At 34.7% G+C, this 25,113-nt stretch overlaps 1 protein-coding gene across 29 annotated transcripts in view; it reads right to left on the bottom strand.

Annotated features, from left to right (window-relative positions):
- The window catches only part of NRXN1 (neurexin 1), a 1,114,986-nt gene extending 1,114,359 nt beyond the window's left edge, over positions 1-627 (bottom strand). For 12 of the 29 annotated variants that reach the window (XM_055107962.2, XM_055107965.2, XM_055107971.2 and 9 more), the window contains exon 1: positions 227-625. The gene's annotated coding sequence lies outside the window, so the exon portion shown is untranslated. Of the gene's footprint in view, positions 1-226 lie in introns of all 29 variants that reach the window. The other 17 variants (XM_055107952.3, XM_055107974.3, XM_055107975.3 and 14 more) reach the window with 3 other exon arrangements.
- Between the last annotated feature and the right edge of the window lie 24,486 nt (positions 628-25,113).

The following is a 25,113-nucleotide window of genomic DNA, read 5'->3' as shown; positions in this document are numbered from 1 at the left end:
TGCATTCAGCCTTTAAGTTACTACCCCAGTTCCACCATCTCTTCTTGCCATCTATTTAAAAGGCTTCATGCAAAACAACCAAGATCTACACTCCTCCACCCTCCCACCACCCATCTTTCCCTGTGTATTTGTGGCAGATCCTGGCTCAGTTACAATGGGGAAAGATATCCTTCTTCAGCTTGCCTCGCCCCATCCCCTCCCCCCAACCCAAATTGAGCTTCTTTACCTGCCCGGTTATTCCCCTTAGCTCGAGCCAGAGCCTGAAGCATGCATCGGTCAAAGCGAATTTCCTGAGGTCTATGGATAAGGCGACTGCTGCTGCCTTTTCAGAGGCGTCAGGCTTGAGCGTCTATCTCCAGGAGTGCGGGAGGGGAGAACAGGCAACGGAGGGGAGCAGGAGGAGGAGGAGGAGGAGAAGGAGGAGGAGGGGGAGGAGAGGGAAAGAGCTGGGAAGGAAAAGGCGGTGGTGGAGCCTGAGAAGGCTGGGTTACGTGACGCCGGGTGCTGTCCTTCTGAAAGAGAAGGGCGGAGCTGAGCTCTCCGCAGTACCATGGAGAGCGGCGGGCCCGTCCTTTGGCTGGGGAATGGGTGGGCTCGGCCCGTGGTCGCAGCCCCTCCAGGTCTGGATGCTGCGGAGCGAGGTGCTTTTACCTTTGCATCGTCCCCTTGCAGGGGGAGCCTGATCCTGGGGGCGGGGACCTTCCGCAAGCGCTTCTAACTTGTCTCCACCCTCTCTTCCCCATCGGAAAGAAAGAAAAAGAGAGAGAGAGAGAGAGAGAGAACGAGCGAACGAACACGAACCAGAGAACCACGTAGCCTACTGAGCATGCCCAGGCCCCTGCTAGACCCATGGAAAGCTGTATGGAGATTCCACTTCTCCGGGGTTTAGTAGTGATTGGGCGGGGATACCTGAGACGGTGCCAGGAAAGGGTCCAGCAGTCAAAGAGAAGGGGCCAAGGAGTCGATAATTATGATGAGCTCTGGCTTTACTTGTGCACCTTGGTCTCCTGCTCAGAACCCTTGAAAAGAAGCTGCAGCATTTCGAGGAATGCAGGGGCAACCAAGACTCACACAGGCACTGGCATTCTCCTAGATCCAAAGTCCCTTGCCCCACCCCTTACTGTGGCTCTGCCTTGGGTAATCACAACAAATCTTCATGACTTGCCTAGGCTGTGCCAAAAAGATGTAAAAGGAACCCACCAGGGTAAGATGCCAACTTGCAGACGACGATCAACTGTGTCTGACAAGGTGCTTTTTACTGCAGCCTCTCGTCATTCTCCAGCCTTCTGTGCTCTGTCTTGAACCAAGTTTTCTACCTGTTTAACTCTTCCCTCCGTCTCCTCCTCCCTTTTGCAGCTGGTAAAACCTGGTCAAAGTAAAACTGGGTGTGAGGCTCTAACCATACAACTGGGCATGCCCAATAGGCATTGCTGGGTTTGATGAGAAAGGGGTTAAATCTAAGGGAGCTTACAGATTAGGTGGTAGAGGAGTTCGGGGTCTGTGGCTTTAAATTGTGGTTTGCACCCTATGGACATTTAAATTCCTATTCCTGTATATTCCTAGCCTGGGTTAGTTTTGGAGCAGATACAGACATTTTTATTGCAACGCCACAAACCTAATAGTCTGAACCTCAAATACTGTAAGGCAAGACTATTTTTGGCCTCCAGGCCCTATAGAGCAAGAATTTAAGAACTAGATAAATTTGGGAACATCAAAATAATATATATTACAATTACAATATGTATATTCTTCCAAAAAACTAGAACTCATTCCTATGATAAGCCGATGTATACTTTCACTACTTTTGTAAAAGGGTCTAAATAACCTGAAGGCGGGTATCACAGGTTTTAATATGTTTATCGCCCTTAGAGAGGCAGTTTTGTCAATTGGTTACATGTTTGGGAAATAGATTGTCTGAGCTTCAATTCAATCTCTGCCATTTATTAGTTGTAACCTCAGTAAGATACTTAATCTTATGCTGCCTCAGTCACCTCATCTGTAAAATGGACATAATAATAGCTCCCTCTTCATGTGTTTGATGTTGTGAAGATGAAATGAATAAATAAACATAACATATTTGGAATTGTGGATTCCAAATTGTGGAATTTTGACTATATTTATCAACTACAACCCACTCTGTGTTCTGTTTGACTCAATGGAAGGAATTTCTCTGAAACCCGAATTCTTTGACTATAAAATAGAGGTATTAATCATTGTCAGCTTATTCCATAAGATTGCTTTGGGAATGTAATGAAATAATAGCTGTTAACATGATTCTTAAAACAAAAATTTAATTTTAAATGATATAAAACTAAGTCTCAGAAAATTACTTATCTAAATTATTCATTCATTCAGTGAACTTGAAACAAAAAAATAGTCTAGTTAATTCAGGGCCTTTTTCAATTTTTCCTACCATTAGGTTATAGGACAAATAGTACAGAAGGTACACCGCGATGTGTTTAGTATAGAGCTAAAGCTTATTGCAAAAGTAAGTGGAATGGACAGCCCACTTTCAAAAATCAAGTCTAACTTTGTTCCATGATGCTCTTAAGATCTGGTGTGAACATGCATCAGTGAACATTATGGTAGTGCTAGAGGCACTCTTAAGAGTCAAAGCACTGCCTTTTACCTGGATTCATAGAAACTCACTATTTACCACCAGTGCATGTGATCTGAACAATTTCCTACTTTATTTCATTTCGTCTTTGTGAATTTTTATTTTATCTTTAATTGGGCTACACAGTGTTTCCACTGAATCAAGGTTTTCCTTGAGATGTCTTCTGTGGTGTTTTGATTGAAAAAAAATGTTGACATTCTTATGCTGCATGTGTAAATTTTCAGATTAAAAAGACCAGTGTTCCCACATCTCTTCACCACTGCCTCCCTGACACACACACACAAACTATATAAACTGAAGGAATAGATGATGTATTGGAGTAATTCCCTTTGCAATCAGGTTTAAGGTACTTACTGTATGTAGTCCAAGGAAGTGGACAGCCCCAGGATCTTTTTTTTTCCAGTAAATATGCATAGAGAAAACTATCAATTTGTAGCTTAGAATGCAAATATCACAACATAATTTAATGATAAAAGTTGTTAATTTATTTTAAAGTATGAGTTTTTCTGTTGTTTCTCCATAAATTACTTCAACTCTCTAAGTGGCAGTTTTTTCATCAGTAAAATAAAGATAATGGCATCTCCATTTATATGACTTGGTGGAGATAATGTCAACATTGAATGTTAATTTTGTGCCTACTCCTCGCCAAACAGTGCTCCAAGTGCTTTACTTACATTAACTTATTCTAACCTCACAGCAACTCTAAGAGGTAGGTTCTAGGATTTCACTCATTTTACCAATGAGAAAAAGTGAAGCATAGAGAGATTAGCCCAGATAGTCAAAGTCTAGTAAGCAAGCAACAGTGTGAGGAAAAATCCAAACTCAATTCTGTAATCTTAACCCCCTTGCTACACTGACTTTGAACGGATCATCAGATATACCTAGCAAAGTGCTTGGCAGAATGCAGATGCCCGTAATTGTTCATTCCTTTTCCTTTCTAAGACTTTCATCAAGAGGAGTCTAAGAAACTAAACAGTCAACTCCAGAATTTTGCCATAACATTCCTTAATGACATACTGTATGAAATATATGATATTCATATACTTTGTTACATATTATGGGTGACGTGTTTTCAATGTTACTACCTTTTTTGTTTGTTTCTGTGCAAGATGTGAGGTAATTCCTGTAGATCTGAATTTGAAGCAATCTAACATTTGTAAGAACAATCTAGTATTTTTCTAGAAGGTGGGAAGTAGGATTAATTACTCCTGAATCACCTTAGGGAATCTACTAATTTTAGGCTACAGAAATATGTTAAGGATTTCAACTCCTGCCCCTAGCTACCACTCAGAACAAATGAGGTAACTGTGAAATCAAGGTGCTTGTTTATGATTATGTCTGATTGGGAGAATTTGTGGCAACCCAAATGTGGAAACATAAATAATATCTCGTGCCATAAACTGGTAAACATTTTGCAACAATGAAAATGGAAATGCATGCTCACATAAAGCAAGTATATTTCCATAGGTTATTAATATTAATGAGAATTCTAACATGGAGACTAATGCTACACTAAAAATAAATGAAACTAAGTAGTAAGATTTTTTTTGACTGAGAAACGAATGCAACAGAGATGCTCTGTGTTTATTGCTGCAATCAGACCCTGTGCTTTAACATTAGGAAATCAGTGTAAACACCTACTTTCTCAATTAACATTAAGGTAAAGTGGAAGCTTTGAGATACCTATGAATTCCAATATTGATATCAGTTATGAAGGGTGCTTTATCTTTACTGATATAGGGGGTAGAAGAAGAAACACATGGTAACAATGAGGAAAAATATCAGTTGATATACATTAAATGCATTTTCACTTAAGATGAGAAACAACTCAAAAAAACAGTAAGATTTATCGCTGAGGGGATTTTCTATTTACTGTCCTATAGATGATCAAAATGAAGCCACTTTTACTAAAATAATCACAGTATCAGGAAAATATTACGTGCTAATTCAACTAAATTTCAGATTGCTATCAAATTTCTCTAACCAATTACATTTTCAGTGCTGCACAATTGGAATTCTATTGTTTAGCTCATGACTTTATTTTAATAATATAATCCATTTTTTGTTTGCAGTTAAATGTCTCTAGTTTTCTTTATATGAACCAATTAGAGTTTTCTGGTTACAAAAGTTTAAGAATAGATATTGAACATGCTGCCATATAAAATTTATTTTACAACCAGATGAATTAAAAAATGCAAGGAAATGTAATCAAGTCTAGGGTTTGAGACTCAGCTATACAATGGAATAAACAGACTAGGATTTACATGTACAAAAAGACACATAATTTCCTACTAAGCTTACTAAGTAACTTTCAGGAGAAATAAGCAAACTCAGTATGTTAAATACTTTCTTACTACTTGAAAAAATCTTAAACATAGTAAAATTAGGCTACTTTTCCTTGAGTATGTAAATTTTCTGTAATCAGAAGGTAGAATGTGATTTTAAATGGCTGCAAATCATTAATGTAATGATAATTATTAAGGTATCAAGCAGCAGTAGAGAAAGCACGTAGATAGGTCCTTGAGAACAGTAGTTAAGTTTTGAACGATGCACCTGCTAGAAAGGCTTCAATGTGGAAACCCTGCAGCGTGTTTGATGGGCAGTATTTTTAAATCTAGGGCAGCACTTACACCTGGGTGTGTTCCTCTGTGTTTACTTCCACCCCTCCTTCCCCCACAATGAGGAAAAATCTTTCTGAGGAGGAATAGCTGTCGCTAGATGAAGTCTGTGAAAAGTCCCTGCCAGAGGGTTTATGTTTCCTCGATCAGTGATTTAGTTGCACACTTCAGCCTGTCATTATTATCCCCTCTAATGACTTATTTCTCTTCCTGTGAACAGAACTTTCTTCCCCACAACCTAACTACACTCCAGCCTGCCATTCTCAACTGCTAGGCTCCAGAAAAGGAATTATCTCATTCATCACAATGTGGCTTCCAATTTATTTTTATTGGGTGCCTGCAACTAGTTAATCTGTTTAATTTAGCCAGTGCTATTTAATATTCCTTACTATGACTTTTAAGAAAAGAGCAAGGGATTTGTGATGAGTTATGGATGTCAGTGAAATTCAAGAGTCTTATTATAATATCTTTGCTTCTTTTTAGCCTATTTCTGCCCCCTAGAAATCTGTGGAATCAATTTTCTATGATGGCATCTCAAAACATTTTGTGGTTTGCTTTTAAAACACATCCTATTTGATTTTATGTTGGGCTTATGGATTTTTAAAAATATTCAATTCTTACCAGTTTTCCAGCTACTGCCCTCCTCCTACTTAATATAGCTTTAAACCTCATTTTTTTCAGAGTTTTCTTCTCATTTTTGTTTGCCTTTCTTATCCATTTGTCCTACTTACATTTTTTCATTTAATACTACAGACACCCACAGAGATAGATATCTTAAGAATACAGAAAGTTGTAGATATTTTATTGTAACTTCACAAATTAGAGCAATAGTACCCGCATTTTATGTAAAAAAAAAAAATCTTAGGTTTTTGAAGAGACTCGTGAAGCAGAATAGGGAGGAGTTTTATTTTGATAAGAGTTTTTCTCTTGCTGAGGAAAGAAGATCAGTGAAATAGGAATAAACTACATCCTTAAGTATATGCTTGATGTACACATCCCATTGAATGAAGTTATAGTACAGTAGAGGCACTTTAATTTTCTCTAGAACAAGGAGAGCAGACTGCAATGCTTAACAGTGTCTGGTGTTTGACATACATGAGTGAGGTAGGCAAACTGGGAAAACAATGAGGATTGGCAGACAGTGTGGACACCTAAAATGTTCATACTTCTCTAAAAATGGCGTTCACTCTGCGGCCCCAACAGCTTGTGACCATGTGACTCTGGTGTTGCCAGATCCTACGATTTTACAAGAGCAGCTGGAAATCTGAAATGTTATGTAAAATCTTCTGATTTTAAAATCTTGGCTTATTAAAAAATAATCACCACTACTACCACAATACTGTGCAGGACAAAATAGACTTCTCTGCTGGTTGGAAATGGCACACAGCCTACCAGTCTGTTACCTTCACAGCTTTGTGTACACGTACACATGCAAACTCATAATCATGGGTGGTTATTCTCTCTAGTAAACATTTGAAGAGATTGATTTACATGTTCTAAATTCAGCCAAGCACATAGGATAGATAAAACAGTACAGTTGCTATTAAAAGTTTACCTTTAGAACATGAAGATAATTGTTTTGAGTAGTTTGGTATGTTACAAGAAGCACTGAATTCTGAGTTATATGTGTTTCTAGCTGCAGCCTTATTACTTGCTTTGTATGGCAACAGAGACAAATCTCTTAGCTTCTCCTATAGTAGTACCTGCATGGTATATGCTGGGAGTTGAATTGTCCCCCTAAAAGATATCTTGAAGTCTTCACCTTATCTATGAATGTGACTATTTGGAAATAGGGTCTTTGCAGGTGTAATCAAATTAAGATAAGGTCATACTGGATTAGGGTGTGCCCTAAATCCAGTGACAGGCATCTTTAAAAGGAGAGACACATTTGAAAACACAGAGGAGATATAAGAAAGAGAATCATGAAGACAAAGACAAATTGCAGTGATATAACTATATAGCCAAGAAATGCCAGGTAATGCCAGCAACCAGCAGACTACTCAAAGAGAGGCATGGAACAGATTTTTCCTAGGGAAAGAACCAACCTGGCTGACACCTTGATTTTAGCCTTCTAGCCTCCAGAATTCTGAGAGAATAAATGTTTTATTGTTATAAAAACCACCCAGTTATATTTTAAACCACCCAATTTGTGATAGTTTATCATAAACCTGGGAAACTAGTACAGGATGCATGATAGAGGATGGAAAAATATAGTTATGAATAATACTATTATAAGAGACCATTTGGCAGATGATTTTACATATATATTTCTTTATCCATTACAACCTTGAAAAATAGACATTCTCTCTCTCTCTCTCTCTCTCACACACACACACACACACACACACACACACACACACACACAGGCTTGCTCTCACTTTCATTCTCTTTGTCTTTCAACCAACTATGGCTTGGAGATGCTACCCATCTTGCCTTCAAACTTGTAGACCGCTCCTTATAGAGTGAGGACCAAATCTTTCTGAAACTAAAGTCCATATTCTTGTTCACTGTACCATTCTGTTGTGGTACTTTTCAAATGTAGAAAACTATAAATATAAGATACAGACATTATTCTAGAGTCTACTTTTTGAGAAATTGAATATAAGAAGAGAAATCACAATAGAGACAGCAAGAATACGTCACCCTAAACAGATACATCTCGATATATTTTAGGTAGAAATAAATCTTGGATAGTGCGGGACAATTCTCCAGGAAGCTTTTCATGCACTGAGTTCCCCCTGCCTTTTTCTTCTAGTTCTCAAGAATAATGACAGAATTTGCTGAGAATGCAATATCTTGAAATAGAGAGGAATGCGTGAAATAGCCCAGGCCTTGCTCCTGTTCCTCCTAGGAAATATAACATCTTCAGTTATGGATTAACTGCCTGGGACAGCCCAGGCTTTGTTCCTCTCTCTCCTGGAAGTAGGACGTCCTTCAAATTGTTGCCCAGTGAGTTCCATGGCCCTTTAGATATATAACCCAGGGCAGACTGCCTTTTAAGGTCTGTCAGCTGTGGGGCAAGTGGGCCACTCACAGCCAAGGCTCCATCCATTCTAGGCAGTTTTCTTGGGACTTGGGGGACCTGTTTACAATGGATCCCAGGCATCTGTTGTCCCTTGCTTCTGATTTGTAAACAATAAATCTCCATCATGTAACTTGTTGTTTATGAGTGTGCTCTGTCTCATCAAACTCAGACAAGTTGGTAACCAGTGCAAAGTGAACCTGCTTTCCAAATAGGATGTTAGGATAAGAAAAAAGGAATATTCTAGATTTCTAGTGATTTAATACTGGCAGTATGTTTAAATAAACTTATTTATTATAAAATAACATAATACAAGACAGAAAACGTAAGTCTTGATCTTGATGAATTTCAGAAGATGAACATACCCTTATGACTTTCACCAAGATAAAATATTAGAATATTAAACTCCTATTCCTTCTAGTCATTTTCTATTCTCTCCTCCATAAGTTTAATTAATAACTTGATTTTGAACTCCCAAAACTAATTTTGCTTGTTTTTGCTATCTAGATAAGTGGTATAATTCAGTATGTTCTACTCTGTGTCCGCCTTCTTTTGTTCAACTTTATGTTTGTGAAATCCATCCATGTTGCATGCAGCAGGGATTTTGTTCATTGTCAATGTTGAATTCAGTTTTATAAATTTACCAATATTTATCTAGTCAATTGTTGATAAACATTTGTATTGTTTTCAGTATTGGACTCTTACAAATAACGTCTTATAAACATTGCACATGTTATTTGTTGCAAATATGTACACAATTCCACTGGGTTCATGCCTAGGAATGGAATTGCTGGGTCATGGGTTAATTTTAGTAGTTGTTGACAAACAGATTTCCAAAGTTGTCACTATTTATACACTGAAAAACAGTGTGTGAGAATTTCTCTCTTTCTGGCCAAAAAAATTTATCAATCGTTTTAATTAAGATATTCTAGTTGGTTTCACTGGTATCTCATTAACATTTTATTTTTTAATTTCCAGATGACCAGTTATGTTAGGTACCTATTCATGTATTTATAGGCCGTTAGGATATCCTCTTTTAAAAGGGGTCTATTCAAGTCTTTTGCCCATTTTTAAATAATTTGATTACTTGTCTTTTAAAATCAATTGTAGGGACTCTTTACATTTTCCGGGTATGATTGCTTGTGCAGTTATATGTATTAAAATATTTCCCCCATCTGTAATTAACCTTTGTTCCTTCTTCATTTTTTTGATAAACAGAAAACTTAAATGTTAACGTAATTCAATTTGTTAATATTTTCCTTTGTAGTTATTGTTTCATGTGTCCTGTTTAAGAAAATCTTCCTATCTTGATATATATTCTCCTGTGTTACATTGCAAAAAGTTTTTAATTTTAATCCTTCTCACTTAGATTAATATTTCCTCAGGGAGTATTTTTTACCCATAGGAATATCCAGTTAATCCAGAATTATATATTGAAAAGGCTATAGTGTATTCATTATTCTACAGTGTCAACTTTATCAAAATCTATTTGATAGATTTTATATTTTATATCATTATTCATTTATCTTTTTGTCTCAATGAGCTTTTATAATGAATCATATTTTGTAGCTTTTAATAATTCAGCATTATGCATGTTTATTATACTTCATATATATATACTTTATTAGATTAAGTAAATTCCTTTCTAATCCCAATCTGCTAATATTGGTGAAATCCTTCAAATACTGTTTCAACATTTATTGAAATAATCATATAATTTGTCTTATTTCTTTGGTTAATGTGATGAATTACACTGGTTATTTTTGAAATTTTGACCATTCTTAAATTCCTGGCATATGCATTTCTTGTTCATCATATATTACTCTTTTATTAATTTTCTTTGGTAATATTGTATATAGGATTTCTGCCAAAATCCAGAAAGAAAATAGCCTACAATTTGGGAGCAGGTTTACATTATCTTTATAAAACAAGATGGAAAGTATTGTGGGTTTCTTTTCTATTCTCTGGAAGAGTTTACGTAATAATGTTATTGTTTTTCTCATCACATTCTTAGTAGAATATTCACTAGCGAGATCACGTAAGCTAAGATTTTATTTTTTTCTATTCATAGAAGATGAATAGATGCTCCATTTCCCCTGGTATTAAGTAATTTTTTTATTCTCTCTTTTTACCGTTATTAATGTTACTAGGGAGTTATTAATTTTAATTATGTTTCCTAAGAATCAATGATTGTTTACTTTTTTTTCTTTCTTTTTTTTTTTTTTTTTTTTGAGACGGAGTCTCCCTCTGTCGCCCAGGCTGGAGTGCAGTGGTGCGATCTCGGCTTACTGCAAGCTCCGCCTCCCGGGTTCCAGCCATTCTCCTGCTTCAGGCTCCCGAGTAGCTAGGACCACAGGTGCCCGCCACCACGCCCGGCTAATTTTTTTGTATTTTTAGTAGAGACGGGGTTTCACCTTGTTAGCCAGGATGGTCTCAAACTCCTGACCTCATGATCCGCCCGCCTCGGCCTCCCAAAGTGCTGGGATTACAGGCGTCAGCCACCGCGCGCGGCCATTATTGTTTTCTTTTTACTGTATTTTTGTTTCTATATAATTGATTTCTGCTACTTTAGTTATTTCTCTTCTGTTTCCTTTGGGTTTAATACACTCTTCTAAGTTCTTACTCAGTTCTCGAGGTGTATAGTTAGAACTTTAATTTTCACTTTCTTCTTTTCTATCTAATCTCTCCATCAAATATTATAATTTCCTTCTTAGTATGACTTTAGCTGCACTCCAGCAGTTCAACTATGTAGTATTTCATTATTATTTAGGTAAATTATTTTTCATTGCTAGATGTGATTTCTTTTTCATCCATGGATAATAAGACTTAACTAGGAATTTTTTGTGATCCATAGATACATGAACTAATTTTCAAATACTGGGTGATCTTTTTCATGATACTACCCATGCATAATTCATATTCCTTATGATATCAACCCTTTGAAATTTGTTAAAACTTAAGGCCTTGTATTTGTTAATTTTTTTAGATGTTAACACTTTACATTTTAAGGAGCAAATGTTTTATGTCTGCCAGATCAAGTTTATTTACCATATACTTTATATATTCTAAATACTTCACATTCTGTAAAAGTTTCTTTACATATTTTGTTATAAATACATATCCCTCATGTATTTTTTCTTTATATATTTGTTTAATTTGTTTAATGAAAAATTAGATTGTTATATATTCCTGGTAGATGAATGTTTTAAACATTCTGTTGTATTCCTTTTCATCTGTAGTGATACTGCTTGCCTTAAAGTTAATTTTATCAGATATTAATATTGCTAACCCAGATATATTTTGGTCAGTTTCCATAAGGTATATCTTTTTTATGTTTTGCCTTAATCTTTCTGTATGTTTTAATTTATTATACTTCTTTTATAAATTGCATTTGGTTGACTTTTTAAATTCCATATGAAAGTCTTTGTCTTTTACTTGGAGTTCTTTGTCTATTTACATTTAAAGTCATTACTGATACATTTGAATATGTATGTAGCATCTTACTATTTATGTTCTTATCATCTCCTTTCTTTTATTACATTTGTTACTTAATATTTTCTCCTGTAGGAGCATTTAGTGGTTTCCTAGAAGTATAGCATGAGTGATGGATTTATCAGAGTCAAACATAAATTAATACTTCCAGGACAATGCAAGAACTTTTAAATTTTTAAAATTCTTTTGCCCTTTTCTGATTTTTGTGCTATTGTTGTTTTTATTATATTTCTACATTATAATCCATGGCTCACTACAATGATTACTTCATAGGTCAATATTTATTTATAATTATTCATATATATATATCTTTTCCTTTGCTCTTCATTCCTTCTTTTACTTACTTGCTTTCATTGAACTTATTTTTTTTCTGTATGAAAAATTCCCTTTGTTATTTCATTTAGTTTGTGTACCTGTGGAGTGTATTTTACCATACACTCATTTTGGCATTCATTTTGAAAAGAAAACTATGCTGGATAGAATATTCTAGTTTGGACATTATTTCTTTAAGCATTTAAAAAATATCCCGATATTTTCTGGCTTCCACTTACTATGTTGAAATGTCAGCTCTGCAGTTTTATCATTGCTCCTTTAAGCTAATGTGTCTTTCCAAGGCCTTTTCCCAGGTCCTCCTCTCCCAGCCCCATGGTGGTTTTTAAGACCATAATTTTAGGCATTTTTACTATGAGCATTTAAGTGACGGTTTTCTTTGTGTTTTTCCTGCTTATGGTCTTTCTAAATATTTAAGCTTATATTTTTCTTTGGTTTTGGAAAATTCATAGCCAGTATCTTGTTGTATATTGCTTGATCCCAACTAATTGTCTCCTCTTTTTGTTTGGACTACAATTGCATGTACGCTGGATAACTTTACCACGTTCTATATGTCTCAAGTACACATGCTTTTTCTTCTTCTTTTCTATATTTTTTTCTTTGTTTGCTTCAGTCTTGATATTTTCTATTAACCATTTATCTAACTTACTAATTTTCTGTTCTATTGATTCTAACCTAGTCAATTTATTCAGTTATTTAAACCAGTGGTTGTATTTTTTCCAGTTATAGGATTTCTATTTGATTAGTTTTAATGATTCCGGTCCCGTTATTTGATAATATTTTTCCTCATATTATCTATTTTTTAAACATGTTAATTATAATTATTTGGTATTTTATATCTGATAACTGCAATGTCTGAATGACTTATTTTATTTTTGCCTCCTTTTTTAAAACTTTCCTTTTCTCAATCATTTGGTTTCATGCATCAAATACCTGGCAATCTTTGATTGAATGCCACCTTCATTTTGTTTTTAGTTCTCGACCTTTAACCTAACTTAAATGTCATGAGCATAACAGCATAGCAGACTGTCAGGCTAATCACAATATACTGTAGATAGCTTTGCCTAGCAACTCTTGGTTGTCTGAGTTGCTCTCGGAGCAACCAAACTAAAATATTTTAAGATTTTTCTAAGACTTTACAATTATTTAAGATTAGAGGCTGGTACAGTTTTTTTTTTTTTCAAGATTAATCTAGTTCTTGATCAGAGAATTGGTCTACATAAGCCATTCTATCTTCACTAGAAATAGAGATTCAAATACTATCTATTATCAGTGTTATTAAAGAAAGTTTGTGGCATGTCAGGGGATGGATTTGGAAATGACTTTTGGAAGACATTAAGGCCTATGAAGGCCTTGCTCTATATTCTACCTTCTGTAACTACTAAATAAAGAGCACAACCTATAAAGCCCTTTTATTCTGACAGAAGTTAGAATGTTTTCCTCATGGCATAGGTAGCTTTGTGCAGATTTTCTTCCAATAGCAAATTAATCTATGTGCAAACAGTTGTGCTTTTTATTTCTTTTGTAAATTTTCAATCATTTTTAAAATGTGCAAATCAGGCATTGCTGCCCAATGTGTAAATTATTAATGTGTACCTAGGTTAAGGTACATAGAACTATTTCCTCTAAACTATAAACTGTGAATACATTTGACTTCAATATAAAAACAGTGTTCAGTTATGACACTATCATGTTTATAAGCACTGACTTTTGTTTTAAAACCATCCATCATCAATTGAGTAAGAGTGAGCATGCCTTTTCCTACTTTCCATTGCTGTGCTCCCGAGAGTAATCCAGGGGATTCTCACCGTAAAAACTGAAATTATTCTGTAAATACTATCTGCAGGATAGATGGATTCTAGAATAATCATGTCCAGAGTTGTGGACACGATATTGTGAAATGTTCTAGTTGCTGGTGATTTCTTTTAAGGCAACTGGGGAAAAACTGTTTGCTTCTTGAGGAAAGTCACTATGTGTAGCTTGTTTGCTTGTTTCCTCAGAATCTCACACTGTGCCTACCATGTGGTAAGTATGCACTCAATAGTTGTTTAACGAATGTACAAAAAGCAGAATTTCTAGATAATGCTTAAAATGTAGACTAATGGTTATTAAAGTTTTGGCCAAATGTGAGTAAAAATAATACATAAATCAGAGTCCATTGTTTCTTATTAAATTACCAAAAAGACATGAGGCAAAAGTAAGAATCTCATATCCTCAAATAATACAGGATTTCTAGAACTTTGTTATTTCTTTTGCTGAAATGAGCTGTATTTGTTGATATAAGATGTCTACTTTTAGAAATTAGGATGAGTTTGTTTAGTATTTCTAATGTTTTATATTTCATAGAAATTCATGATGGAACCAGTAAAACTATTGAGAACTTTCTGTAATACTTTTACTTTTTGAGAAAACATTTGAAATAATAGAATTATGAAGCTTGAAATTACCTAAAGTAGACATTCTGTGCATTTTTCCTGCACTGCGTAGGACAATATCATAAATACTTAATATAGAAGTATCAATTTTAATTTTTAATGTTTCTGAAAAGGGGAGATCCATTATTATATAAAATTAATGCAATCCAGGGCATTATAATCCTTACAAAGCAAAAAATTTTTGCTTAGGTTTCAACCCAAAAATCTTTCTGCTGGCATTAAGATATTAATATTTTTGATAGTAAGAACTATTATAGTGTTTTATATGTTTTGAAAGTCAAAACAATCCGATAATAGAAAAATCAAACAACACATATTTTACAGGATATTAAAAGCACCCAGATCAGATTTCTAGAGGTAATCGCTATCAATGTGATGATGAGCATCTTCATTGCTAATTATACTCACCCACTCATTTTTTGTTATTTAAATTATTAAGCTAAACTATGAGGAGCCTTTTCCTTAGCAACATGGTTAATTTTACTCAATTGTCAGTCATTGTAAAACATGGTTCTGGCATTCAGATAGTTTCAAAGTGATTATAGCCATTTTTATTTGTCAACAAGCATTTCAGATGTGTTTGTAAGTAAGTGTAAATCTCTAGAAAAACTCTATTATGATTTATTTTTGTCACTAGCCATTTTATAAGAATATATGTAAGCTGCACTTAATTGGGGATGTGAATTAATATTGATTGAGCCTTCAAGTAAAAAGCTGATGAGGTGTTATTCCTTAAAATAATCAAAAGTATCTTTGTGAATATTATATTATTGTGTATGTGTAAAGGCTATTCTCTCACCTACCCAAATTATCAGTTTATTAACCTAGGCCACATAAGCAACAAGACCATTCACAAGTATACCCAGAAATAAAGATGAGTTAGTCAATATGACACTCATCATGGCATCTCAACTTTGATTGCATACTTTTATCACATGGGGACATTTAAAATACCTATCTTTCTCTCCTGATACTATGATTAATTTTTTGAAGTATTTATTTATTTAAATTGACACATTGTACATATTTATGGGGTATAATTTGATATTTGGATACATATCTATGTTGTATAATGATCCAATCAGTGGAGTGAATATATCTATCACCTCATGAATTTATCATCGCTTCGTGGTGAGAACCTTCGAAAACTTCTCTTCTAGCCACTTTGTAATATAAAATATTTTACCCTTAACCAATGTCACCTTGCTGTATGATAGAATACCAGAATTTATTCATCCTATTTAATCGTCACTTGGTGCCCGTTGACCAACCTCTCCCCATTCTCTTCTCCCCCTTCCCCTTCCCAGTCTTTAATAAGTGTTATTCTACTCTGTGCTTCTATAATATTGACTTTTTTTAAAATTGACACAGTTTTGCTCTGTTGCTCAGGCTAGAGTGCAGTGGCACCATCTCACTGCAACCTCAGCCTCATGGGTTCAAGTGATTCTCATGCCTCAGCCACCTGAGTGGCTGGGATTACAGGTGTGCGACACCACACCCAGCTAATTTTTTGTATTTTTAGTAGAGATGGAGTTTCGCCATATTGGCCAGGCAGGTTTCAAACTCCTGGTCTAAAATGATCTGCCTACCTCAGCCTCCCAAAATACCGGGATTATAGGTGTGAGCCACCATGACTGGCCAGTATTGAACTTTGTAAAAACAATTCCAAATATATGTGAGATCATGCAATATTTGTCTTTCTGACTCTGGCTTATTTCATTTAACATGATATCCTCCGGGCTCATCCATGTTGTTGCAAATGACAGAATTTCATTCTTTTTTGTAACTGCATAGTATTCCATTGTATATACATACCATGTATTCTTTATCCGTTTATTTGTTGTTGGACACTTTTAGGTTGATTTCATTTTTGGCTATTGTAAATAGTGCTGCAATAAACATGAAAGTGCATATATTTCTTTGACATGCTGATTTCATTTCGTCTGGACATATACCCTACAGTTAGGTTGCTGGATTATATAATAGCATCATTTTTAGTTTTTTGAGAAATTTCCATACTTTTTTTCTACGATTGCTTTACTAGTTTACAATCCCCAAAACAATGTATAAGTGTTTCCTTTTCTTTACATCCGTGCCAACACTTGTTTTCTTTTGTCTTTTTGATAATAACCATTCTAACAGGAATCAGGTGTTATTGTGGTTTTGGTTTGCACTTCCCTGTTGATTAGTTACATTGAGCATTTTAAAATATACCTATAGGCCATTTCTATATGTCCTTTTGAGAAATGTCTATTCAGGTGTTTTGCCCATTTTTAAATTGGGTTTATATCTTTTTTTTGTTTGTTTTGTTGAGGTGTTTAACTCATTTATATATTGTGGTATCAAGCCCTTGGCAGATGTATAATTTGCAGCTGTTTTCTCCTATTCTGTAGACCAAGCTTTTCCAACTCACAGCTCACAGGCTGCATGTGGCCCAGGACAGCTTTGAATGCAGCCCAACACAAATTTGTAAACTTTCTTAAAACATTATAAGATTTATGCAAAGACTTTTTTTAAGCTCATTAGCTATCATTAGTGTTAGTGTATTTTATGTGCGGCCCAAGACAATTCTTCTTCCAGGGTAGTTCAGGGAAGACAAAAGATTGGACACCTCTGCTGTAGACTTTCTTTTCACTTTGCTAATTGTTTCCTTTGCTGTGCAAAAAGCTTTTAGTTTGATGCAGTTTCATTTATTTATTTGCTTTCTTCTCTGTGCTTTTGAGGTCTTATTTTAAAAATTCTTGCCCAGCCCAATGTGAAGAATTTTTCCTATGTTTTCTTCTAGTAGTTTAATAGTTATGGGTTTTACACTTAAGTCTTGTCTTTAATCCATTTTGAGTCAATTTTTCTATATGATGAGAAGTATGGGCTTAGTTTTATTCTTCTGCATGTGGATATCTGGTTCTCCCAGCACCGTTTAAGAGACTTTCTTTCCCCCAACATGTGTTCTTGACACCTTTGTTGAAAATCAGTTGACTGTACTTGTTTGAATTTATTTCTGGACACTCTATTCGGTTTCATTAGTCTATGTATGTGTTTCTGTTCCAGTACCATGTTGTTTTGGTTACTACAGCTTTGTAGCATATTTTTGAGTCAGGTAATATGATGCCTCTAGCTTTGTTCTTTGTGCTCAGGATTCAGTTGGCTGTTCTTAGTATTTTGTGGTTCCATATGAATGTTAGAATTGTTTTTTCTATTTCTGTGAAGAATGTCATTGATATTTTGATAGAGATTGCATTAGGTCCGTAGATCACTTTGGGTAAGATGGCCATTTTAACAATGTTAATTCTTCCAGTCCATGAACATGAGACATTTTTCCATTTATTTGTGATCTCCTCTGTTTCTTTCATCAAAGTTTTAGAGTGTTTAGTGTAGAGGTAAATCTTTCACCTTCTTGATTAAGTTTATTCCTAAGTATCTTCTTTTTTATAGCTTTTTAATTTATTGTTCAGGTAGTTCACTGTTGGCATGTAAAAATGCTACTGATTTTCAGATGTTGATTTTGTATCCTGCAAGTGTAATAAATTTGTTTATTAGTTATAACAATTTTATGGTGGAGTCTATAGGATTTTCTATATATGATTATGTCATCTGCAAACAGGGACAATTTGACTCCCTCCTTTCCAATTTGGATGTCTTTTATTTCTGTCTCTAGTCTAATTGTTGTGGCTAGGACTTTGATTCCATGTTAAGTATAAGTGGTTAAAGTGAGTATCATTTTCTTTTCCTTGATCTTAGAGAAACAGCTTTCAGCTTTTATCCATTCATTCGGATGTTAGCAGTGTGTTTGTCAGATATGGCTTTTATTGTGCTGAGTTACATATCCTCCTATCTAATTTGTTGAGAATTTTTATTATGACCAGCTGTTGAATTTTACCACATTCTTTTTCTGTATCTGTTGAAAAGATCATATGTTTTTCTTTCTTTCTGTTAATGTTGTATATTACACTTATTGATTTGCATGCGTTAAACCATCCTTGATCTCACTTGATAATAGTGAATGATCTTTTTAATGTGTTAGTGCATTCAGTTTGCTAGTATGTTGTTGAGAATTTTTGTATCTATGTTTATCAGAGATATTGGCATGTAGTTCTCTTTTTTTGTTTTATCTTTCTCCAGTTTTGTCATCAGGTTAATGATGACCTCCTACAATGTCTACGCACCTACTCTTGCTCTTTTTCCTTTGTACGTTTTTAAGATATTGTCTCCAGCATGTTGCTTTGTCATAAGTCCCTTTAACCAAACACTCTTTCCTTTAACTTCTGTCCAAAGGTTAACTTTGAGTGTATGTTTCAGCTTTCTCACCGTTTTTTAGTCTGCAAATCTATGCCATGTTTAAACAAACAATTCTCAAAAGAGCCCTGCCATAGGGAGGTTTTAAGCAAGCTGTTTTCATCTAATAAAGACAATTGTGGCTGGCTGAGGTGGCTCATGTCTGTAATCCCAGCAGTTTGGGAGGCCAAGGTAAGCAGATCACTTGAGCCCAGGAGTTCAAGACCAGCCTAGGCAACATGGTAAAACCCTGTCTCTACTAAAAATACAATAATTAGCTGGCTATGGTGGTACAAGCTTGTAGTCCCACCTACTTGGGAGGCTGAGGGGGAAGATCGCTTGAGCCTGGAAGGCAAAGTTTGCAGTGATCTGAGATTATACCACTCCACTCCAGCCTGAGTGACAAAGCGAGATCTTGTCTAAAAAAAAAAAAAAAAAAAAAAAAAAAAAAAAAAAAGATAATAGTGAAATAAACAGTATGACAAAATCTGCTTCTATGAGTATATGTCACAAAAATTACTTAGTAGGCAATCAAGTACTTGGCTTTAGTTTCTTCTTGGTTATACTTGGTTATAGGACTTCAAAAGCATTTTCTTTAGAAAAATTCTCCCATTCAACATACAAAAATAACAATAAAATAGAACCTTTGAAGACATTATTAGTTGTTGATGAGAACTATTATTTTATGAAGTCAATATTTTACTTAACATTAAAACCTGGATACAGTTTATTATGATTTTTTTTCTTTCTACACACTTCCTCACCTTGTTTATTTCTTGTTACATTCATTAGTTATATTGAAAAAAATAATGATTAACCAAACTAAGTATCAAGTATACTTGAGGGCACTCCCACTTCAATCTCAGGCTAGGGAAACATAAGTTCAGTTGGCTGCTTCACATAACAAATTTAATTAAATATTTGGAGCATGGGTTAAGTAGAAACATATTTATCCAGGAGATGCTATTGAAGGGCCACAACCTATTATGCTTAGATGTTAACCATGATTTTAAACAACTGTAGCCATTCTATACTGCACAGTTCATAGGTGCAGGGCTAGAACTAGGGTGAGGCTGGGGAGGCATATGCCTTTGGTGCAAAAGTTAAGGGGTTACTAAAAAACTCAAGAATTAAGATAATATTTTAATGTACTAGGAAAAAATAAAATGCGGAAATATCCATGATGAACAAAAAAGATAACATTTTCAATAAAAACAATGTAACATTTAATTTGTTTAAAGTCCGGTGTTGCTTATTAGTTAATTTACTTCAGACTTTAACATGACTTGGCAGAGCATTTTATCCTGCCACCACTTTATATTTCATTTTTTTAATCCTCATTCTTATTATTTACTTATTTATTATTTTAGTGACAGGTTCTCACTTTATCACACAGGCTGGAGTACAATGGCATAATCATGGCTCACTGTAGCTTCAACTTCCTGGGCTCAAACAATCCTCTTGCCCTGTCCTCTTGTGTAGCTAGAACTACAGATTCATGCCACTAGGTCCAGGTAATTTGTATTTTTCAAAAACTTTTTGTAGAGAGTGGGATCTCACTGTGTTGCCCAGGGTCAAGTGATATTCCCACCTGGGCCTCCCAAAGTGCTAGGATTACAGTTATGAGTCAGCATACCTGGCCGGCGCCTCCTAATTTTTGCACTCAAGGTAAGCGTCTTACCCATCTTCCACTAGTCCTGGCCCTGCATTAAAGGCTTTTCTTTGTCACTATAGCAAAAAGTAAGCATTTCAGGTTATACAGTGAAAGTTCAAACCAGTTACTCTTTTTTTCACCTCTCTGTTAAGAAGAGGATTTGACAATGTGTAGTAGATCATCAACTCTAAAACTGGAAATTATTACATATAGATAACCATAATCCTTTCCACCATCCCCACACGACCACCCACACCCACCATATTCTTATTTAATATCTGTAAGAGAGGATCTCAGAGTCTGTATTTTATAATAAATGCAAAATTGTTCTGTTGCAGGTTGTTCTGGAATCATACTTGAAGAAAGTTGGCTAGACTCCAACAGCTGCTCACAATTTCTCGTATCTCTCCTGACGGAGGACAGTGTTTTTAAAGGTAACTATTTGATAAAATATAATAAAATGGCCAGAGATTGTGCATCTTTGCATTCAAAACTATTCCAAAAGTAAACAATAAAAAAGCTTTGGCATTTTTAATGACTCTTTAGCTTTTCATGGGACTTTCACAGCTATGTGGCTTTAAATTGCAGTTTGGAAATTGAATATGATAATAATTGGTGAATACTCCACTTAATTTGTCTGTATTTTGTTTCTAGTTACCTTGTGGGAAATTAACTATTTCACCTATTAAGCCATTTTTTAAAATTATTACTTGAATTAAGAATATATTGCTTGAAATTATATAATATAGATGTATATGCTCCTAAATATACTTACAAATTATTATAATGAGAGTGCTAATATTTTCTTAAAATTTCATAATGGATAAATGTAGGTTTTTAAATTTCTACCTCTTTTCATATTGTGTCAGCTTCTCAGTGTTGATGATAATCGTCTTACAGGAACTATATACATTGAAATCACCGGGGGTGTTCACAGAAATACAGATTACTGAGCCTATTCCAATACCTATTGGTTTGGAATTTTCTAAAGGTAGAGCCCAAGAATTTGTGGTTTTAACCAGTATCCCTATGAAATTCTGCTAAACCTTGAGTACCGTTGGGGGTTAATCCTTCTGTTTGTGTTTGGTGTATATATATAGTCCATATGTTTTCAGTTTAATAATTTGGTGGGACCATTCAGTCTCCCAAGGATCTCTGTCCATTTCACACTTGACCTCCAAGTGCAGAGGAATATATAACCGCTCTTCTCTATTTCATAAATAGCAAAATAATAGAATAAGCATGATTAATAACAAGTCATTACTGTGTAAAAATTGTAACTTGAGTTTTCCTCTGAAGCTTTTTCTGAATTTGTGGCTTATATTGTACTTTACAGCCATAGTACACCATATCAGCATGAGAACTGTCACATAGAGCCAGAACAATAATCTGTCTGTCTCAATATGACAGCACTCTTTTCCTGGGAACGAACCTAACAGAAGATACAGGAAGGGCATGCTCTTAATTCTTAGAATATTAGCATCAGTTACTTGCTGTTAGATTTTCTTTCTAAATCTAACAGGATTTAAATTTTGCCAGTCTTCTCCAATACAAGTTTTATAGGCACACTGTCATCCATCATGTATTTATTTATATGCTCTGTGTCATCTCTCGTTACCTCCCTATCTCTCTCTCTCTCTATGTATTCATCTGTCCATCTCCTTAATGATTTTCCTAAACTTTGACCATGCTTGCAATCTCTGTCTCTTCCAAATGGATGATTTCTGTTTTACTAATCTACTTCACATACAATTCAACACATTTAACATGCTAATGCCCAAACCTCACGTGTAATTATCAAATCAGGGTTATTAGGGTGTCCATTATCTCAAACATTTACCATTTTTTAATGTTGGAGATATTCAAAATCTTCTCTTGTAACTTTTTGAATTGTATAAAATACTTTTTAATAGAAACCTTTGCACATTTTTATTTGCAGCCACATTATCTTTGCATTATTAAAACTCTTATCAGATTACTCCCTTGAAGAGGCTTAACAACATAAAAGCAATAAGAGGATAGCTCTGTCCTAAAAGAGCCTTGTGGCCCAAAATAATGATGTTAATTAATGCCAGTCCTTCGTGAATACTGAGGAAATGTAAATGACAGCAAAAAGTAGTCACCATTTCCCCACTTCAGTCCTTAATTTACATACTGGTAGCAACCCCTTGACTATCTCACATCAGTAAGAGTTTCTTATTAAGAAAAATATATAGTTGTTCTTGAGGACACACTATCATAAGTCATTTATAAACAAGATATTTGATCATCAAACATGTAGATAATACAGTTAGCCTAACTTAAGAATATGGCCACATGGGTGATCTTGTGAAACAATTATTCATTCTTCTATCTATTTCAGGAATTTTAGTTACTCCTAGGCATGAGACATGAACTTCTGAATCTTAGGAACTAGCACAAATTCTATTTTGTCATTAATTTCTGAATTTCATGGATATTTGGTGGCACTCTGAATAGTAGTGAGAGGGGAGCTCAGTGACTCAGAAATGTACACTAGCAACTGTCACTCTGAATTCTAGCCAGGCAGCTTAAATAATAACTTGGACTATCTACCCCCAAAATAAGACTTGTTATTTCTGTTCAACTGCACTTTCAAAATATGTTTTCAAAATATGTTGAACCTGACTTGTCTACCTTTTAAAGACAAAAACTAGAATAGAAAACCTCCATGTTCCATCACCCAACTTTAAGGATTACTAATTCGTATGCCATGTATCTTATTTGTTCTGAGCAGTTTCTGTGTTTGTAGTTTCCCAAACTCTGGGTTTGGCAAATTGCATCCCAAGGGGGAATATAACATGTTTCTCTCTTCCCTCCATCTCATATAAATTGGATATGAGATCTTGATTAGATTGAATTTAGGAGGTTTTGAGAATATTACCTTATAGGTAGCATTGTTCATTTTACTACAGAGACATATAATATCCACTTATCTTTCTTTTGGTAATGTTAGCAATTAATGATCATTGCCTATTACTGGACTAGAGTTTGTAAAATAGTGATGTTCTAATGCTTTTAATTCTTCTTAATGTATTAATTGAAATATTTGTGTAAAGGGAAAGTTTTACTTATCAAGTATTTGCTTCCCTTGAGTTACAGCTCATAGAGGGAAAGCTGGGCAAATGCCTTGACTGTTTTTCTTTATTTTCCTTTAGGTAAATAAAATAAAGAGTTGGTTTGTTTTCATCATCCAAATATCATCAGTGTTTTATTTTTTCTTGTTTGAATTTTGTGTTCAATATCTCTCTGAATCATGTATTTAAATATTTTAATTGACTTTGACTCATTGTTTTTGTTATGCTTATAGATGCTCAAATTTTCTCATCTTTGGTTATTTAGGTTATTTTTAGGTTGGTTCTCAATTGTTTCCTAACAACTCTGGTGTTATTTTGTTGGTGTTCTTATTCCACAAGTTTTTCACTGTTTCGCTTGTGTTTTATTAGACAGTGATATGATGAACTAATATATCGTTCTAGGTGGTGAATAGTGATATTCTAATTCTGGAACATTCTAGAATGGTGACTTTTTAATTCTATCATTCTTTCTTCATTTATTAAATACATTCCCCATCAGCTCCTTGGATATCTTGATATATAGTTTTTTATTGGAGAGACAAGATAAATATTTTTTAAAATATCTTGTTATTTATTGATTTTTCAGAATATTAACTGGTTTTCTGGAAAAAGTTCCATAGATGACTATGCGAGATTGCATCACTGCCTGTGATTCTTCATCCTACCTGTGTCTCTACCCTTTGCAATGTTAATTTTTAGTTCATTTTAGTAGAAGCAAAGCGTTCTTCCCTTTCTTGACTTTGGGCTCAGTCTTGAGACTTACTTTGGCTAACAGGATGTTAGAGGCCATGGAATAATAAGGGGCTTGAAATTTGCTTGTGTGGTTGAGCTTTGTACTTGTACATGCACTCCTGTACTTCTGTCTTTATCATGAAGAGGAGCATGTCTCATCATTATGCTGCTTGTCAAAGGAGGATAACAAAAATGTGGTCTGGATATCATTTGCTGACTAGAGTTAAGCACAGGGAAGCCCAAGCTAGAGTTTCCTTACCTCTAGAAAACCCACAGACAATTGAGCAAAAATTAATGATTTTTGCTTAAGCCCGTGTGTTTTGAAGTGGTTTATTTTAATGGATTATTTGTGATAGGTGACGGATACAGTGATCACTGGGGGTTTTGTATTATTATGAACTGATGGATCTTAAGAGGTTTGCTATATTTGAATCCATTTGTTTTATTATTAAAATATTATTCAGTGTCTTGCTTTCATGCAGTAGGAATCTCTTCAAATGGCCTCCTAAGTTCTTTTGTTCTAACTGTAAAAGTCTTTGATAATTTTATTGCTTTCTGGTGTAACCAGATCTTCCAGGCTCATTTGTACGTTCCTTGTCCCAGGCCTGGAGTCAGCCATTTCTCCCAGAAGCCCTGTTTCCTTTTAGTTGGAAGTGTTACTAAAAGCTTACAATCTAGTTCTAGGGACTAGGGACAGGGGCTAATGACGCTATGTTGATCAGAATCTATGTGGATTTATTGAACAGACTGGCATTCTTTTAAACAGAAAATATGCCACCTTGAGTTTACACTGATATTTCTAATTAAAATATTAAAAATTATTATTACAAGTTTTAAATTATACCT

Source organism: Pan paniscus, chromosome 12 (genome assembly GCF_029289425.2).
Source record: "Pan paniscus chromosome 12, NHGRI_mPanPan1-v2.0_pri, whole genome shotgun sequence".
Taxonomy (NCBI): Eukaryota; Metazoa; Chordata; class Mammalia; order Primates; family Hominidae; genus Pan; species Pan paniscus.
Note: the sequence above shows the minus strand (reverse complement) of the source record. Positions and strands in the feature narration are given on the sequence as shown.